This window comes from Cryptomeria japonica, chromosome 11 (genome assembly GCF_030272615.1).
Source record: "Cryptomeria japonica chromosome 11, Sugi_1.0, whole genome shotgun sequence".
NCBI lineage: Eukaryota > Viridiplantae > Streptophyta > Pinopsida > Cupressales > Cupressaceae > Cryptomeria > Cryptomeria japonica.
The window spans coordinates 627,007,501-627,029,088 of NC_081415.1; positions in this window are offsets into that span (position 1 = coordinate 627,007,501).

Sequence of the window (21,588 nt, forward strand, 5' to 3'; positions counted from 1 at the left end):
AATTACCCTAGATTTGAATTGGGTCTTTCATAATGAGAAGGGTTTGAAAACCAATCCCCTTCCAAGCTAGCCTATTGGTAGGAAAACTCAAAGAAATGTAATGCTGAAGAAGGATTTTCCAAGCCTCATCATCAGATAAGGCTCTGATGATCCATTTAGCACATAAAGAAAGCCCTTGTTTCTAGGTAGAAATAAGGCCGAGCCCTTCGGACTCCTTGGGAAGGCAGCAATATTCCCAAGCGACTTTGTCAAAACCTTGATGGTCGGAACCAGAGGCCCAAAGAAAATCCCACAAAAGTCTTTCCAACTTTATGTAAGAGGCCTTGGAAGGAGCCCAACATGAAGAGCAATAGATATGAGTGGCAGCCAAAACCTTCGAACAAATTTGAAATTTGCCAGCTAGAGAGAGAGGCTTGGCTATCTAATAGGCTATTTTTTTCTCAATCTTGGCTAAAACAACATTCCAAAGATCCATAGGCAAAGCTTGAAAGGCAAAAGGAATGCCCAGAAAGCAAAATTTTTCCTATGATGAAACCATTTCCAACCATATTGAAGAATCCAAGGTGGGGCGAGAAGAAAAGACTGCATATAACATTGCGTCTTGTGCCATTGAATGGTCGAGATGGAAGCCAAGAAAAAAGTGTCCAGACATTGAAGAGAAACCTGAACATTATCTTCTTCCTCAATGAGAGTGAGAAAGGAGTCATCCACAAAATGGCCATTGGCAAGTTAAGAAGGTGACTCAGGCAGGGAGATTCCACAGACACGTCCAACATAAATGGTGTTAGCAATTAAGTACCCAAAACCCTCCGCCACAAGAACATATAAAGTAGGAGCTAGAGGAAAGCAGGATCTGAAAAGGCCAAAAGCCTCAGGCTAATGGCCATTGATGGTGATGTAGGTCGAGGAATCTCCAAATAACATCTGGACAGACTGAATGAATCTGGGGCCGAAGCCAAGAGCTTTAAGCATAGCCAAAATAAATGGCCACTCAATGCAATCATATTCTTTAGCGAAGTCAATCTTAAGGAAGACTGCCCATTGTTTGGAGCATCGGGCCCATTCCATCCCTTCCCAAACAAAAATAATATTATCTAGAATAAACCTAGACTTGATAAATCTAGTCTGCTCCAAATGAACAATCAAAGGTAGGAGATGATGAATCTTGAGAGACAAGGATTTGACAATGATCTTATACGAGACATTGAGAAAGGTATATAGGCCTCCAACTGCAATTGTCCTCTGGATCCCCAGCCTTAGGGATAAACTTGATGTTACCCTAGTTAAGCATCTTTCCCAGGGACTGGGAATGAAAAGCTTCAAGGTAGACCTTATGTAGGTTAGGTCCAACACAAGGGCAAAGGGCTTTGTAGAACTCGTAAGGGAAACCATCACACCCTGGGGCTTTATCATCTACCATAGAAAAAATAGCTTCCTTGAGATCATCAATGGTCAGTAAGAGATCACAAAAGGTCTGATGAGACTCGGAAAGGCTTTTGGGAACAACAACTAAACAATCTTGCAAAGCTTGGGCTCTGGCCAAAGAGTTTCCCTATGCTGTGAACACCTTCTCATAATTACAGACAAAAGCTTGCAGAATATCAGGTAGCTCGGTGACAACAGCATGCCCCTCTTTGATTTTCTTAATCCCTATAGAGGTATGATAAGCGTGCAAAGCTAGGAAAAATTATTTGGAGGCCCTTGTCACCCACCTTGAGCCAATGTAATCTGGCTTTGATTTGAGCTCCTCTGGTCGAGTAATTATCTGCAACTTATTTTTGATGATGGAACTGGGCTAACCGAAGTTGAAAGTTAGAATCAAAAGGATTTGAGGCTAGAGCTTCTATGGAAGCACAAAGATCTTTGGTGGTCATGTCATATGAGCACCTGTGGTACATGGAAAGTTGTCTACCATAAATGCACAGAAACCTCGCAGAGTGGTTAATGCAATCATTCCACCACACAATCCAACCAGTGTGATGATGAGGCCTTGGTTCCAAATTCCAAAACCCTTTGAATGTGGGCCATCATGGCCTAATGATGCAAGAGAGATGTGTTGAGGTAGAACTACATCTTTGAAGGATGTGACCTAGATGGCTACCATTCAATGCTAAAATTTATGGGGAAGTGATCGGACAACATCACATCAAAAAGAGGAGAGATGGGTAGATCTTGACCTTCAGAAAAAGAAAAAAAAGATTGCACGATTATCATAGCATGATCAAACCTTTTAAATATTTTGTCTAAGCTAGCTCTGAAATTAGACCAAGTGTTCCAGACCCCACCTAGGTGGTGGCAGTGTTGGGTTTAAAAAGACCCAACTTATTACACATATAGTACCAGGCTTCCCTCTCGCCAGCTGTCCATTGAAAAGGCAAAATATCATCCTTGTCGGTCGCCACCTCAACCATATTGAAGTCACCACACGTGACCCAAGTTGCAGGTGGTAGAGTATCAACAATCCAGTGCCATAAGTCTGATCTATTGACCACATCATTGGGAGCATAAACATTAAAAATCCCAACAGAATGATTATCAATTGACAACAAAACCCATACAACACATTGCATGGGATTAGAACCATGAGAAATAACTTCACAAAGCCAATGAGGTGAAAGGAGAGTAGCAACTCCACCTCGACCAACCTCATGCTAGGAAGCAAAAACTAGGCTATCCGACAAAATAACATGGCATTCAGCAGAAAGCATGAAACCAACAATTTTGACTTCTTGAAGGCAAAGAACATCTAGGCCTAAAATACGTTGATGAACATCTCTAACAGAATACTTTCTGGTGAGGTCTATGAGACTTCGAACATTCCATGAGATGTAATTCATGAAAAATCTTGAAAGTCATCCTCATCCCCAAGAGAGGAGAAGCTATTGCGCAAAAAATATGAAATGAGACCGAGAAGAGAGTCCCCACCGAAAATAACTCTTCTTTTCTCTGAACCACCATCTGCTATCTTAGCATGCCCAGAAGGGTTGCAAGAGCAGTGCAGAGAGTGTGGAGAAAAAATAGCAAATGCAGACTAAGGAGTGTTAACCCAAGGGGTTCAAGTGGCACCCTCAGAAGAATCCTTCCCTTGCTGGCCAGGGTTTAAAACCGAAACAAATGACGTAGAGACCGCCTGGGCAGATGATGCCTACGTAGGAGACTCTGCCGTCGACTGAGAACTTGATCTGACAGGTGGCTTTTGGGTAGAAGACACAAATTTATTGCCTTTTTGAACCACAATGGTCCATTCATCCTTCTTAGCTCCCTCCACAAGTCGAGAGTTGGTTTCCTTAACAGGGGGTTTCGTTTTCGGAATAGCCAAGGGACAATCCTTGATTTTGTGCTCCATCGACTGGCACCAATAGCAAGTGTTGGGAATGTTCAAATAAAGCACCTTCTGGGTGAAGGTATTTCCACCCACTTGAATATCAACAGTTTCTTTCACATCATGGGAAAGGTCGACCTCAATTCAGATCCTCTTTTGAGGGTGAGCAATAAAAAACCGGTCTGGTTCAAGACAAATAACTTTGCCAATAGACTAAGCAATATTTTGCATGAAAGGCCGACAAGGCAAAGGAAAACTAGGGAACTCAACCCAAACTGGGACTCTCAAATTTTTATCATCTGAGACAAAAAAGTCTCAAGACCAATGCTAGAAAACCAGAAGGGAAGACCAAACAGTCCATGGCCCATGAGAGAGGATAGGCTCAACATGGGAAGAGTTCGAGAAGAGAAACAAAAAGAAGCCATTGGTGAGGCTTTGGATGCCATCAAGCTGGAATCCATGAGAAGACCAGGCTTTGGCAACCCAATCATGGAGCATGCTTTCAGGAGGGATCCTACCCACAAAATAACCTATCACAGTGCATTTTTCAATCCACTCACAGGCATTATCAAAATCTTTAATAGTAAGCACAACATCAGGTGAGGACATACCTTGTGAAACACTTTCTGGAAACAAATTTCTAAGGGCATTTGTTCTGAGGTGCCATGAGGGTCCGTTGCAACAACTCCAGAACCAACATCAATTGTTGGGCTAAAGTTGGCCGAAGCCATAATAAACTCTAGAATTTCGTAGTAAATGCGGTCTGAAAAAAATCAGTACACAACCTCAAACCCTAGCCATAGAAGGAAAGTTTGAAAATTCCTTGAGACTTTGTTAGCATTTAGCATTGTTGTAAAAAACTTTAAAAAGGATGATGCTATGTTTCAAAATATGATAAAGGTAAAAGTGAAGTAATAAGTTTTCGGTATTTTTAATGCACCAAACCAAATTGGAATGAGCCTTCTCTTCAATCATGTTATTGCAAAGAGTCTAATGTGAAGCCACATAAGTATTACAAAATAAATACTGACAGAATAACCATTTCATGACAATAAAACACCAATAAAGTTGTGTGTATTGATGAAGTCCCTTCTATAGAAAAACCATATGGCAAGCACACTAATATAAAGTTTTCAAATTGCATATAGACTTAAGGGAAAGGGATTGTACAAAGTGGAGATTACACTATTCATCTTATTACTGTATGAAACACTCTAATACAAAAAGGAAGAGTAGAGGGAACTTCACCAAGCATCCAATAGAATTTGTTTGTATCCTTGGTGGTGATCTTGAATTAGAGTGGAGATCAATTACAACAAGTTTGTTATATGACATTGTTTTAAAGAATAAAAGAAACGGTAAAAAGGACTATGTTATTCACAAATAGAGTTTTTTATTTGGGAATTCAATGAGTTTGATGAAAGTATTGTTCTTTTACACTATCCAAAATGAAAAAGATGAATTTTTTGAAAAGGATTTAGAAACTTTCACACAAATGTTATTGACAAGGTGCAATAAGATGTTAAGAAATGTCTCAAAGATGTATCATCTCATCAAACGATGAAGTTTCCCTTCTAATAGTAGCTAAATACTTAGGATTACTATTTCATAGGAGAACTACCACAAGTGTCATTTTACATGAGTCACATGTTGAAGGACTAGGCTCTATATAAGATGTTGAATACAAAATACTAAACGTCTTCGAGTTTAGAAACTCAAGGAAGTGGTAGCTTGTTCTATATGCTCATCCAAGTGGCCAACTGGTTTTATATTGTAAGGGTGTTGACATTTCCATTTATTAGAGATTGGAAAACAACAAGAGCACAATTACAGTTGCCACCTAGAACCACCTAGAAAAATTTGCATCTAAAGGCCTTAGAACACTCTGGGTTGCTTAATGATTTCTTGATTTTAATATGCACCAATCATGTAAAGCCTCAAAAACTATTTACTTGTCATTTTTAAGCTAGAACATATTATTTTATTACAAAGTTCACTAATTTGAATGTTTTAACCGATTATTAAGCTAAAACATATGTGTACAAGAGTTACTCTGTAATTTATCTTCTAAACTTTATAGAACTCTCGAATATAAAGAGGGACTTGCAAAACTGAAAGGACTTTATAGGGAGAGTTATTTGTTGTAAAAATTTTTAGAAAGGGCATTCAGTTCTCAAGGAGAAGGAGACCAAATATTTTTCTTTCCATGCACAATCTTTTGTATAAACACGTAGGAATCTTTGAGCTTTCCATTTTATCAAATAAATAAAGTGATAATTTAAATTTGATCTTGTTTATTCTCTTTATTGATTACAAATCTTCCTGTGTGAATAAAATATCATTGTTTGATTTTTTCTCTATTGTATCTGGTTGTGAATATATGTGTTTTTACAGAATCTGTAAGTTATAATTTGCTCATGTAGTTAGAAATAATTATCGATCTTTCTATTGATTATCATTCATAGGTGCTGAGTGGATGATCTATGCGTCATTTGTCTGTATTCCTTATTTTATTCTAAGTTTTTAATCACATTTGTATCATTTCTATGTACAACCATTCAAGAAAAATTATAATAACATTTACTTCTAAATGTTCATTTATCTCGATCTTCTAAATATTTGTCCCTGACAAGGTTTCACAAACCCAATGAATATCTGATGCCCAATCAAAAATAAAAATTCTATTTGGTGCTAACTCACTTTGTATTAACAGTGAAATATTAAAGTTGAGGTTGGTGTGATTAATGCACCAGCATAAAGAGGATTATATGCCCTAATAACTCAATTTTAGAGACAATTGCAAGTGACGAAGGAGTTTCACAAAGTTCAAAGAGCAAAAAATTGAGGAAGAAATTGTGCACAAGTTTGAACGAGGATTTATTTTTGCACCACAACATGACAAGGAAGTAAGCATTTGTTCAAATTTATGAGAGGCCCATGTTAGTGTGTCTTTTTTGAAATTCTTAGTGTGAAATCAATCAAAACAAGTTCAAACTCTATCAATTTTTTTTCTGAAATTCTTTCTATGTTAGAAAGTACACTACCTAAAATTGGAGACACCAAATTGGGGCATGTTAATTTAGAATTTTGGGAAAAGGTTAATCATCCAAATATGCATCTCATTACATAGAGGTTTGCTTGAAACTACTACATTTCTAGTTGCAGTACAATTTACAAACTTATTTTTAGAATGCATAAATAGGTACAACCCAGATACCAGGGAGATAAGGACTAGTGATGACAAGGTCTTAATTACTCTACAAAGAGTCACAATTAGATGGTATTTTAGGCTTTTGGAAAGGGTTGTATTTTCATATTGGGACTTTACAATTTAATGGTCACAATATAATGAGAAAAAAAGGGGTATTGTAGAAACATAATTCCCAAAGAGTGGTTCATAGTATTGAAGAAAGGGCAAGCCAAATTTTCCAAGACCATACACAAGTCTTATTTTAAAGGGGAAATTATTGACATCATAATTATGTTGCATAGGTTGTAGGGCAATATGAACACATGCAGGACTTTGAAAATTGAATATTTTTCTTTTTACAAATCATATGCATTTGACAAAAATACCGAGATTGGGCCAACCAGAACCTAATCAATAATAGGCTTCATTCAATTATTTCAAATTTTGCTCTCATTTTTTTTACGTGTCTTCTTATATGTTATATGCACTAGCTTGCATGATGTTGTGGTCTGGGTTTAAACATGTGTTGAGAAACATGATAACAACATCTAGATCTACAATTACTACCTCGACTTGCAATTAGAGAAAATTTACTTCAAATTCAAAAGGGTAAATGATGTATTTACAATGAGATTGGTTAGAGAGTTACAAGGAGACTTAGGCCAAATAATTTTACTTGAGGTCATCTAGTTGATTAACCATTATGTGAGCCATTTCATACAATTTCAATATTTCACCTACATAATAATAGGAGGCTTTGATGGATTTCCACACAAGTTATTTAAGTATGTTGAAGATAAGTTTATTCTAAGTAAAATTTGTAGACAGGTCACTAAAGTGAATAAAAGGTGTGTCGAGAGAAAGAAGACATGGATTCAATTCCCTATTGGGCTTGGACATTACATATGTAAGTCACATTCAAATGCCCTAAATATTGAAAGAGCCTTGATAAAACAAATTATTTCTACTTATGATCACTACAAGTTTCCAATTGGTAGTAAATGTTTTGTGAAGAATAATCTACACCTAGGCTCTCTTTCCATCACATGCTTGATATGGAGGATTATTGTGTAGATTATTTGGATGATTATTAGGTAAGAAAAAGGAGTTGGATGAGGATGAGCTTGGGAAAAATTGTCACCTTTCGATTAGGTTGGGACATAGATAAGGTGGAAGATGATGAGTTAGACCTAATTGATCCCATCTACAGTTCTAACATCCAAATGCAACCCATAGTTTATGTTGATTGGATCCTAAAAGAGCCTAAATATCTTCAAGAAATGACTATCGTGGTCTTGAGAAGAACCCATCTATGGTTGGCCAAGAAAAAGGAAGAGACCTCAAATGTCTATACCAAAGGAGCACAAAAGGTACAAGATCAAGATAATACTAGCTTTGTAGAGACTTCTTCCTCAATCCCAACTAGATGAATTGTTGCTCTAGGTGGAAGAAGAGGTGGAGATGAGTTTCTTTGAAATAATAAGTTCCCAAAGAAGACTTTTGGAGATGGTCCACCTAAGGATACCAGGGCAAGTGAAAAAGAAAAGGAGGATGCATGAAAAGGAAAGGAGAAAGAGGGTGACATAGAGAAACATAATGAGAATACAAGGGAACGAGAGAAAGAAATCATAATAACAGAGATAGATTTTTACAAGCCTTCACAAGAATCTGAAAAGACTCCTCAAAAATATAAGGCTTCTCCTTCTTTTGGCTTCAATTTGTAGAATATAATGAAAACTCCCCCACTTGAGAGATCCCTCTAGATTACTAGATTGGTTCATTGAAAAGTGGTCTAGGTTCTTCTTCTTCTCCATCTTGGTTGGAGAATACACTGTCAAAGAAGAGGGAAGTTGAACTTGTGAAATCACTAATCGATAATATTGTAGGGAAATTGTTGTATCTCCCAAGGCCAAAAATTTAAAAACTACTTCCAAATTGATGGAAGATGAAAATTTTGAACACTTTTTTATAAAGATTGCACTAAGTATAAAAGGAGCCCATCCAAGCCATTTTTGCCAATTTTAATATGAATAGGGTATACCTAGGGCCTCCAAGTAAAGACAAAGATGTACACAATTTCCAAGTGACTTCCACCAAATTGATCAAGAAAACTAAAAAGGATAAACATGAAAAAGAAGAACTGAAGGCAATAGTAAGATTGCTTACTAGTTGCTTAAAGTCACCTATGGATCAATCTACTCAACCTATTATCTCATTCGGAGCCCCTTTCAATGCTAGTTCTAATGTTGGTAAGGAAATGATGAACAAAGTGTAAAATGATAGTTTCTTTGGCAAAGCTACCCAACGAAGGATTAAAAAGGTGAAAGCCAAAAGGATTCCCTTTATTGAGAATATGAGGAAACTATACAATGATATAATTGTAACTTTCAATGGTGTTAATACTGAAACAAGAAAAATGAAGCCGCATGGTAACAGTTAGGATAGGAACTCAAAGAGATCTTTGAGATGGACATGGGTAAAGCTATCATAGAAAATATTGTCACAAATTACAAAGAAACTCAATGTATCATATATAAAGAAATCATCAAATGGAAAGATACCAAGCAAAACATCAAGGAGCAAGACAAGTTACTTAAATATTACAATTGAATGTTAGTTGACGTGGCCCAAGAATTTGAAGATATTGAGTGCCAAATCAATAAGATGTGTTTAAATTTGAGTTTGAAAACACCATTGACTCTCTCTCAAACCCAAATACATTCAATGAGGAGAATTTGAATAAACTAGAAAGGATCGATTCAACTTTACCTTGATATGAAGGTCACCTGGGACCAAAATTCTCAGCCAAAGACTTACAGAAGCTCGAGACTCTAAATATACTTATCCCTTATCAAGAAGGAATTCAAACAGTGGTAAAGGTTGTACAAGATTACAAAGAATTTCAAGTATCACATTAGTAGGATCAAGCCAATGTGGATCAACAATAAGTGCCACATTAGCCTTAGTGGCTTCTTCCTTTGCATTATACAATTTTAATGTTTAATATTTCATTTATGTATTTTTAAAACTTTATTTAAGTGGCTCTATTAAAGAATCAATTTTAAGATACTATGGGTAGTTACAATGTTAGATACTATAAATATGTAGTTGTTGGAATACTGAAGGGCCCAAAATTTTGATCCCCATTGCATTGTAGTGCAAGAGTGAGAAATGATCAAAGTGAAGATCAATGAAATTTTGTTGTGTCTTTAAGAATTTCTTTGTTTGTGTGCATGGGAATTGAATGTCACTTAATATTGTTTTACGTTTTTTAGCTTATGCAATTTGAATATCATTTTCTTTTTGAATGTTCGTATTCATATAAGTGAAATTCAAAATTTTCATTACACACATTAAGTTTTCAATCTTTATGTTGGATGTTAATGGTAATTACATTCGAAGATTGAATGGCCTGTAAGTCTCTAATTGATACCTTTAAAGTTTATTATCTTATTTTAAACTTCTTTGCATTTGTGACATAGTGATGTGCAAGTGTTAGATGTCTTTGTGACTTTCTAGTTAAATGTATACCCCTTTTTAATATTTTGAAAAAAAAAAATTAAAAAAATTGATCATACGAAGGGAGTTGTACCTTTCTAAAATTCAGAGGGGAACTAGTTGATAGTTTACCCAATTGTTTGTTAGCATCTTGTCTTCAAATTTGGGCAAGTTAGAGTCAATTAATTTTTTGTTTTGAAAAGACAAATCTATATTTAGAAGATCAAGATAAATTATAAATATTAAATTTTATTTTTGAATGGGCATTGAATATTCCCCAATAAAGTTGCCAAAATTGTTTTGGTTAATAGATTTATCTTTTCAAAACAATAAATGAACTAACTCTAACTTGTCCAAATGTAAAGACAAACTAGTGACAAATAGTAGAGTAAACTATTAACTATTTCCCCTCTAAATTTTAGAGAGTACAACTCCCTTCATATGATCAAATATTTTTATTTTTGTTAATATTAAAAATGGTTATTCTTTTAATTAGAAAGTAGAAAAGATATCTAACACTTGCATATCACCATATTACAAATGTGAAGAAGTATAAAATAAGATAATAAAATTTAAAGGTATCAACTAAAGATTCATATGCCATTAAATTTTAGAATGTCATCACCATTAACATCCAATGAAAAGAGTGAAAATTTAATTCATGAAATGGAAATTTTGAATATTTAGAAATTTACTGAGACTCTAAGATAAGTGAACATCACATATATGAATTCCAACATTCACAAAGGAATCAATATCAACATTCACAGAGGAAACAATATTCAGATTGCATATGCTCACAAACATAAAATAATATTAAGTAGCATTCAATTCTCATCTTCATAAACAAATAAATTCATAAAGGCACAACAAAATTTTAATGATCTCCACTTTGATCATTTCTCTCTTGCACTACAATGCAGCAAGGAACAAAACTTTGGACCCTTCATCAGTCAAACAACTACATATTTATAATATCTAGCTTTGCAACTGCCCATAGTCTCTTGAAATTAATTCCTCAAAAGAATTATTTAAATTAACTTTTTAAAATACATTGAAAAATATAAAACATTAAAAATTTATAGTAAATAAAGAAGCCACTAAGATTGAGGTAAAACTTGTTGATCCATGTTGGCTTGATCCTATTGTTGTATTACTTGACATGCTTCATGATCTTGTAGATCATGTACCACTACTAAAATTCCTTCTTGATTAGGGATAACTACATTCTAATTCATGTGCTTCCATAAGGCTCTATTAGCTCGAATAACTTCATTTCTAGCAAATAATTTTATTGGGTGATCTTCATATCAAGACAAAGCTAAATTGTTCCTTTCTAGTTTATTCAAGTTATCCTCACTGAAAGTATTTGGTTTTGAGAGAGATTCAATTGTGTTATGAGACTCAAATTTCAACTCATCTGTGGTGTCATCTATAGAATTATCTTTCTTATCGATTTGACACTTATATCTTCAAATCCTTGGTCCATGTCAACTAACATCCAATTATAATATTTAAGTAACATGCCTTGCTCTTTGATGTTTTTCTTGAGGAAAGTATCTTTCCATTTGACTCTTTCTTTCCATATGATATATTTAGTTTATATGGAATCTATGATAATGTTTTCTACAATAGATTTATCCAGACCCATCTTAATGATGTATTTGAGTTCTTTCCCTATTTGTAACCATACGGCTTCATCTTGCTTGGTTTTCTCAATTTAATATTAACACCATTTTGATTTGCAATTAGATCAACATATAATTTCCTCATATTCTCAATAATTGGTATCCCTTTGAATTTCACCTTTTTAGTCCAACCTAGGTAGTTTTGTCAAAGAAAATATCATTTTTCACTTTGTTCATTGTTTCCTTACTAACATCAATATTGGGATCGAAAGAGGCTCCAGATGAGCTATCAGTTTGAGTAGATGGATCCACAAGTGACTTTAAGTAACTTGTAAGTAATCTTATTGTTGTATTATGTTCTTATTTTTCATATTTATCTTTTTATATTCTTTTAATCAATTTGGTGGTAGTCACTTGGAAATTGCGTGTCTCTGTCTCTACTTGGAGGCCCTAGGTATACCCTAGTCATATTAAAATCAGTAGTTTTGGCTTGGCTAGGATCCTTTTGTACCAAGGGATGTGCAATATCTATAAATAGTTGCTCAAAATTTTCTTCTTTCATTAATCTAAGAGTAATTTTTAACTTTTTGGCCTTAGGAGATACTCACAACAATTTCCCTACAATATCATCAATTGGCAATTTAATAGGTTTTGTGGAGGGGAAAAAGCGAGACTAGGTGACTAGGACCTAATCCCACTTTTTCCAACACATTGGGAATACAAAAGAGCCTAGGGAGATAGCTCACTTTGTCTACTTCTTGTGAGAAATAAATATCCAAGGATTATCTCTTAGGGTTTTTATTCCTCTTGTTGTAAATGAGGGAAAGATGTGCAAAATAGGATGTTATTGATCAACTATACTAGGAGATAAACAATGAAGCGTACATAAACTGAAATTGCAGAAACTTGCAGATCTTAAATTGAGATACTTAAAGTAGAGAAGGGGGAGGAATTTGAATGTGTACCTAGTGTTGAAAAATGATCCAAACTAACTTGGACAGGAGTGCCACGCTTTGGTCCTATTTTGTCTAATAGGAGGCTACAACTGAGAGACTGCAAACTGAAGGTCTTGAGACACCACCCTACTAAAAATCACCTAAAAGTGGGGGTACTAGGGCACCACGCCCCTGTCCTAGTCAAGACTAGGGTTCTATGTCCCTGTCCCTGATGGTTGGGCAAATATGAGGCTCACAACTGTCCCTGTGTCTTCTGTTGATCCTGAAAGTCTCTCGGGTACCTGTACCTACACCTGCAACTGAAAAGAGAGGGTTTGGGTGGCTATGTAGGGTTTTTCCTTAGTCAAACCCCTTGTTTCAGTGATTTCAACCTCCACAAATAGTCGATATTGTATTGAAAATGTATGTGCTAGAACCTTGTGTCTATGCAAGATCCTAAATGAGAAAGATAAGAAACTAGAGTTACCCTACGCTTTGGAGAGTAAACCCTAAATGCTTGTAAATGTAAATGTGAATGTAAATGATAATGCCCTAAATAAAATGTACTAAATGATCTAAAGCATGAATGTAAATGTGAAAATGAGTGTAAAAAATCTCATACAAAGACATGAAAATAACATGAAACCATACCAATCCCCAAGGGAGAGATATAAACCACTTGATCTCCTATTATTCTTCAATGTCTTCAAGGCTCCTAATTTATGATGAATACTTGATAAATATTTGATGAATTCTTGATGAATTTTGTTGAAGACTCCACATAAGCTTCTCTTTTGCTACATAGAAGGCTCTTTGTGATCGCTAGCTCTTTTCGCCAAAAACTCCTTTTCGTAGATTAGATTCGATTAGGTTAGATCGATTCAAATGAAGAAATAGATCTCTTATTTATGAAACCATAGATCTTAATTTTGTTTATAGGCTGACCTAGGATTTGAGTTTCCTAGCAATTTCTTGGGTTTAAGCATTATAATATCATAGAATTATGCTCCCGAAATTTCAAGAAAAATGTCGGGGACTAGGTGCACTTTGCACCTAGTCCGACCAAATTTTTCATGGCCATTATATATGATGATATTAGAGAGAATCCCAAAGTTACATCTTGTTTAGAGATGTTTTGACATGCGAAATCAGGCCTTAAAGGTCAAAATAAGACATAATTAGGGTTTATGATTTAATGATTTATTGGAGGAATAAAATAAAAGGAGCACTCTTAGGGTAAAGGGCCCAATTTTATGATGTATGAAGTGATGAAATATGACTTTATATTTAAATTAATTAATTAACTAAATGCTTAAAGGGAAACTACAATGCAAGATGCAAACACACTAAGGCGAGTGCTAAACTAAGCGTGGAAGTGTACAATTTACGATGGTACAAATTTAAATTTCCTCTTCTTTGACAAAGTACTCACCAAATAGGATGGAGAAGAAGAAGAACCTACACCAATTCTCAAAGAATTAAGAGTAAACTAGAGGGCTCTCTTAACTGAGGGAGTTTTCATTATTTTTTGTAGATTGAAGGGGAGAGAAGGGGGAGCCTTATCGCTTTGAGGAGTCTTATCATATTCTTCTGAAATCTTGGAAGAATCTATCTCCATTATTTTGATTTCTTGTTTTTACTCCCCTATATTCTCATTCTCTTTCTCTATGTCACCCTCTTTCTCCTCTCCTTTGTCTGCATCCTCCTTTGTTTGTTCACTTTCTTTGGTATCCTTAGGTGGACCATCTCCATAAATATTCTTTGGAAACTTCTTCATTTCAAGCGATTCATCTCCACATTTTCTTCCACTTAGAGCAGCATTTTGTCTAGTTGGGGTGGGCACTATTGAGGGATAAGTTTCTAGAGATATAGGATTAGCTTGACCTCCTTCCTTTTGTCCTCCTTTGGTATAGAAATTTGAGGTATTTTCCCTTTTCTTGGCTAGCTATATTTGGGTTCTTCTCAAGACCACAACAGTCCTTGTTTGAAGATCTTTAGGCTCTTGTAGACTCCAATCAATAGGAAGTATGGGTTGCATCTATGTGTTAGAAATTAGATGGGATCAATGAGGTATGATTCATCTTCCACCCCATCTATGTCCCAACATAACTGGAAGGTGACAATTTGCCCAAGCTCATTCTCATCCAGCTCCTTTTTCTTAAATCATTATTATCCAAACAATTTGCTCAATAATCTTTCATATCTGGTATGTGATGGAAAGTGGGGCCTAGGTGTAGATTATTCCTCACAAAATATTTACTATCAAATTGAAACATGTAGTGATCATAAGTAGAAATAATGTATTTTATCAAGTCTCTTTAATATTCAGGGTGTCTAACTGTGACTTACATAAGTAATGTCTAAGCCCAATAGGGAATTAAATCATTTTCCTCTTTCTCTTGGGACAAATTTTATTCACATCATTGAAATACTTGTAAATTTTATTTGGAATATACTTATCTTCAACATGCATGGGTAACTTGTGTGGAAATCCAACAAAGCCGTGTATTCTTATGTAGCTTAAACATTGAAATTGTATGAAATGGCTCCCATAATGTTTGATAAATTGGATGCCCTTAGGTAAAATTCTTTGGCCTAAGTCTCCTTGCAACTCTTTTACCAATTTTATTGTAAATACATTGTTTACCCTTCTAAATTTGGAGTAACTTTTGTCCAATTATAGGTATGGTAGTAATTGTAGATCTAGATGTTTTTGTCATAATACTCAACATGTCTAAGCCTAGGCTAGGATTTGGCGCAAGGTTGTGCATAGAAAAAAAAAAAGGTAGAAAAATTTGTTGAGAGCAAAATTTGAAATCATTTAATAGAGCTTATCACTGATTAGGCTGGCCCAATCTAGGTATTGGTGTCCCACACATATGGTTTGCACAAAGAAAAACATATAATCTTCAAAAACATGTGTGTTCATATTGCCCTACAACATATCTAATGAAATTATGATATCACCGATCTCCCCTTTAAAATGAGACTTGTGTATGGTCTTGGGTAATTGGGCTTGTCCTTTCTTTGCTACCACAAACCACTCTCTACCAATTATGTTTTTGTAATACCTCATTTTACTCACTATATTGTGACTATGAAATTGTAATGTCCAAATCTGCAAATACTATCCTTTTTGTAAGTTTAATAAACCACTAATTGTGGGTTGGTATAGAGTGATTAAGACCTTGCAATCATTAGCCCTTAAAAAAATTGACATTTTCCCATTATTTTGGTCAATTTTTGATGCAGTAGCACCATAGTAGTTCAAACTGACACCTTGAATTGATCCCAGTGAGATATTGATCTCAGTATTGGTTTGGTATTGCTGTGCTCTTACCGGTTGGTTTTGCAGTGTATGGAATCGGGTTGTGGGTGATTTACGTGACTTGTACATCATTGAGTGATTTTGTTTTGGGCCTTGTCCGATGTTCTCGGAGGACCACGTGATGTTTTATGCATTGGAAGTTTTTCATTTTTATTTAGGCCGACATGTTATCATTTTCACGTTTCATCATGAACCTGTTGGTCTTTGGCAGACTTGATCTAGTTGTTATTGCTTGCGGATGGTATAAAGGGAAAGTTTAGAGATTCATTTCAGGACAGAAGATAGTGGGCAAAGGTCAAAGAAATAGAGATCGATAAAATATGTAATTTCTAGAGAGATTCTAGTCCAGGAGGACTTGAGTTTGGAAGGACTGACGTCTGGATCAGTGCAGAATAGTGCAGATTGTTATCAGAGATCTGTTTGTCAAGCAGAAGATCTACGGATCTTAGATTTGTATTGCATGGATTGTTTTGTAATCCTGGGCTATGGTCCAACATGTGTAGCCATTGAAGGCTTATGTAATTATTTAAATGATTGTAATGATAGATTTATTTGTTACCGGTTATATGTTGTGTTGCTTCTACCGGTTAGACCTTATGTTCTGTTACCAGTTGTCGGTAGCTTGCATAGTGTTTTATATTAAGCTGATATCTTTCATGGAGTTTTGTGTTATGAGATGAAAGGATCAGATGTCCTTCATTGGATCTCCCTACCTTGACTGCACCAAGTGGTATCAGAGCTAGTTTGTGAACCTGTTGATCGAGGAAGACCTGGTTATGTATCGGTTGGTTGGAAAGGAAGTTGAGGTAGCTTGTAGACTTGTTCATATCACTGAACATGAGGCATTGCAAGGCTTGCAAGTAGACTGCCAGGCCTAGAGATTGAGTTTGAGGTAGTTAATGGGTGGAGACTTGAACAATTCATCAAACTGAGGCAGGCTGCAGAGTGGCTCGGTAGATCATCGAGGAGAGGCAATTGGAAGTTGTAGTCAGACCGTCGAACCCCTGAGGCAGTTGCAAGTACCTATTGACAGATCACCAAGCTAGATCAAGTGATGGGACTTACTTTTCAATTAACCCCGAGAGTCTGATGCAGGAGCACTGGAGTAGTTCAAACTAGCACCTTGATTTGAGCCCGGTGAGATATCAATCTCAATATTGGCCCGGTATTGGTGTGCTCTTACCGGTTGGTTTTGTAGTATATGGAGTCAGGTTGCAGGTGATTTTTGTGACTTGCAGATCATTGAGAAATGTTGTTTTGGGCCTTGTCTGATGTTCCCAGAGGACCACATGATGTTTTATGCATTGGAAGATATTCTTGGTGATTTAGGCCGACATGTTATCATTTGCACGTTTCATCATGAACCGGTTGGTTTTTGGTCAACTTGATTGAGTTGTTATTGCTTGTGGATGGTATAAAGGAAAAGTTAAGAGATTCATTTCAAGATAGAAGACAACAGATAGAGGTCAAAGAAATAGAGATCGAGAAAATATGTAGTTTTCAAAGAGATTCTGGTCCGGGGGAACTCGAGTCTGGAAGGACTGAAGTCCGGATTAGTGTAGAATAGTGCAGACTGTTACCAAAGATTTGTTTGTCAAGCAGAAGATTTACAGATCTTATATTTGTGTTGCATGGATTGTTTTGTAATCCTGGGTTGCGATCCAGCATGTGTAGTCACTGAAGGCTTATGTAATTCTTTAAATGATTGTAATAATGGATTTATTTGTTACTGGTTATATCTTGTGTTGCTTCTACCAGTTAGGGTTGTTTACTGATTAGACCTTGTGTTTTGTTACTGGTTGTCGTTAGCTTGCATAGTGTTTTATGTTAAGCCGGTATCTTGCATGGAGTTTTGTGATATGAGTTGCAAGGCGAGGATGTCCTTCATTGGATCTCCCTACCTTTACTGCACCAATGTTGGACTTGATTTTTTTTAAAAGTCATGCTAACACTGACCTCCAAGCAATATGGAATAGATACTTCCTTGTTGCATTGTGGTGCAAAAATAAATCCTCATTCAAACCTATACACAATGTTCCATCTTAACTCTTCTCTCTGAGCTCTATGAAACCTCCTTGGTCACTTGCAATTACCTCTAAAATTGACTTATTAGGGAATATAATTCTCTTTATTTTGGTTCACTAATTACACCAACCTTGGTTGTGATACCATTAATGCAGGGTGAGTTAGCACTAAATAGAATTTTTCTTTTTGAATGGGCATTAGATATTCATTGGGTTTTCAAAAGCCTATTAGGGAGAAACAAAGGTTTCAAAACCATTCTCTTTTCATATTTTTATTCTCCCTTTCATTTTATCTCCTTTTAAACCTTTTTAAATTGGGCTTTAGATCATATGTTAGCTACCAATTAGGTTGTGGAAACCTTATCAATAGTCGATGAGGTTGTTATAGACCTCTAATTTGTTTACTTTTGAAAGTTTTAGTTTCTTTCCTTTGGCCATTTCTTCTTTTATTCCTTTCTTTCTAATCCTTTTCATTGAGATTATTTGGGTAATGAGTTCCATGTCTGAGTCCAACAAGGTTGTGGAATCCTTTTTGTCTCCCGACATTGGTTTTGGAACTCCAAACTTTGGTGGCCTTTAAGAAAAACTTTCTTTTTATCTTCTTCCCTTCGACATCTTCTTCTTCTTTTAACTTGGAAAATTTATATTTTGAAACAAAAGAAGAATACTTTCAAAAGCACGTTGAGTTGTGAAAACCCTAATGACCTTTGCCATAGTTGTTGAAATTTGATTTACTATCGACACTTTAAGAGAGAAATACTTTGACATGAAACTTTTAAAAACTTTTGAAAGAACCAAAAGACTTGTCAAGCCTAAAAGGGGTTGTGAGAACATCATCGAGCCTTGACATTAGTTTTGAAACTATGAGTGTCAATAAACAAAGACTTAAAATTTCAAACCAAAGGATCATTTGTTATACTAAAATTCTTCAAGATACCTACATGCTATAAGAACCTCGTTAGACTCTGATGACTATTTTGGAACTAAGGGAAAAACCTGATAATACATGAAATGGCTTAGTGTTGAAGGTTACAAAGGGAGTTTTGAGGCATAATGGCATCTCTAAAATAATTTTAAGGCTTCCAATCATTGGTTTGACCTACTAAATGAGAAAAATAATGGTTCTAAAAATGGGGTTAAAATTCATGACAACAGTTATCAATGATGTTGATAATAATGCCAAAATTCATAAAGGAGCTAGGACTCAAGCAAAAATTTGTACTATCAAATTGAGTTCCACAATCTACACCACATGAATTATATAATAGTTATACGTTTTTTCAAAGAGTCTACAATGTTTATAAAGTATACATTTTTTGCATTTGGAATTTCCTGTTCTCAACCATCTTCCTCAAAATCACATTGCATATCTATATTTTTTGTCCTTACATAGTAAACAAGATTCTTATCCAAAAAAAATACACTCCGTGAATCTCACTTCACTAGTTTTTTACTCTTCAAAATAATATTGTTTCTTAATTGGTTCCTTACAAGCATGAGTTATGGTCATATATTCTACCTCAAATAATTTCCATCTCTTTCTCAGCCTACTTACTACCCCACCAAACATAATAACACCTATCCACTTATAGATATTAGGATTTCAATATTTCTAGCCCAATAAATATCATCAAATCCCTATACAATCAAAAATCTACTTATATCATTATTACCATGATAAATAAACAAATTATTCAAAGTTCCATTCAAGTGCCTCAAAAATATTTTTACATGTGTCCAATGTTCCTTACCTAGTTGTTCCATGAAATTACTTATAAATCCCACTACTTTGGCAATTTTTGGTCTTGTGCAAACCATCATATACATGATATTTCCTACCATGCTTGCATACAAAACTTTTATCATACCATCCAGATACTTTACAAATTTAGGACATTGTTCCATACTAAACTTTGTCCCTAATGGTAGAGATGAACTTACCACTTGTTTTCCTACATCCTAAACCCCTACAATACTATCTAATGATAATTCTTTTAGTTTATCCATAAATTTATTTACTTCTATATTTTCATATCTCCATTCCAAGAATATATCTAACACCTACTAATTCTTTCATATAAAACTTACAAAAAAGTTAAGTATTAAGTTCTTGAATAATTTTTTTGTCATATCCAATGATAAATATATCATTATATAAAACAATAATCAAAATATTATTATTGTACATAATGATTAGCATCACTTTTTCTAAAACCCAATTCTAGCATATGTGTGCAAAACTTTTAGCTCCACATCTAAAAGGACTACCTTAATCCATTTAGAGACATTTTCATCCTATAAGCCATTTTCTCTTTAGCTTTTAACTTGAATCTGTAGCGTCATAAATTTTATTCGCATACAATTTCATTCTCACCTAGACCTCACCTTGGTGCTTCATCTTTCGATGCCTGATGAATGTTTTGATTTTACTCACATCACCTCAAAAACCCATATTTTTACCTTCTCTCATGTCTATGCCCAAAATCTAAGTCCTAATTCTCAAGACCACGAAACTAGGTACCCTAGTCCTCTCAATCAGGTTCCAAATTCGGTCCTCACAATAGTCATACCAAGTGAGTGGTAAATTAGATCTCGTGTCAGCCTACTCTAAAAATTCAAATAACTTTTGGGCAATTAGGTATAAGGAGGTCTACCCCTCTCATTTTAAATCTGACGAAAAATCTAAGCAATCTAGCAAGCCCTCCAAGGATCCTAAATTCAATTCAAGTGAGCAAGTAATCAGGCATTCATCAAGCATTGGAGAAGAAGTGAATTCAAGTTCATGAATTTAATATGGCATCCATGATTAACTTTCTATGAAGACATTCTACAAGACATCCCAAAATCATTGTATGAGTATTCAAGCAAGCTTCATCAAGATATACATTTCAATTACAAGCATATAATTTCAAATCTAGCCTTTCCCTCAAAAGGAAAGAATCTTGTTGAAATTTCCATTACAATTATTACTTCAATTTCAAGGTTAATTCCTAAATGGGGGTTTGACCCAAGGCAAACCCCTATCCACAACCCTTTTTCCTCTCTTTTTGTATGTAGGGAATTGACTCAAGAACTGTACTCAGAGATTCTGAAAGATTTGAAGATGACAAACAGGTTCATATTTTGATGAAGCAAAAAGTGAAAGACCAAGGCGAATCCCAGCTAACCAGTACTAGAAAATCAACCAAAAATTTTAGGAGCAAGTTCTGATTTTCTTCTTTTGCTCAAATCTCTATCTATTATAGCCTTTGTTTAACTAACAATGGTATGTTTGTGACCCATTGAAAGTGACATGTTCAACCTCTATTTGTATAGGATTGACACCCTTGTTTTTCTTCTTTTATAATAAAAAAGGACCTTCTATAATATTCTTATTTGCTAAGGTTTATACAACTTTCTCGCTCATATGACCTAACCACAATTGCTACTATATCCTTTATTCAAATGTAGTAACATAAGAACAACTAGATAAATTTGATACATCTGGCCTGCACAAAGTATGATGCCACACTCCTTTTGTAATATTGTAATGTCACAAATCGCACCCTATGCCAATTTTGCACTTACATATTGTGCCTGGTGTATTTACGATAAAATTCATGATTGGTATTGTAGACACCTAAAATTGTCATGTTTAATTAAATAAATATTTTTATTTATTTA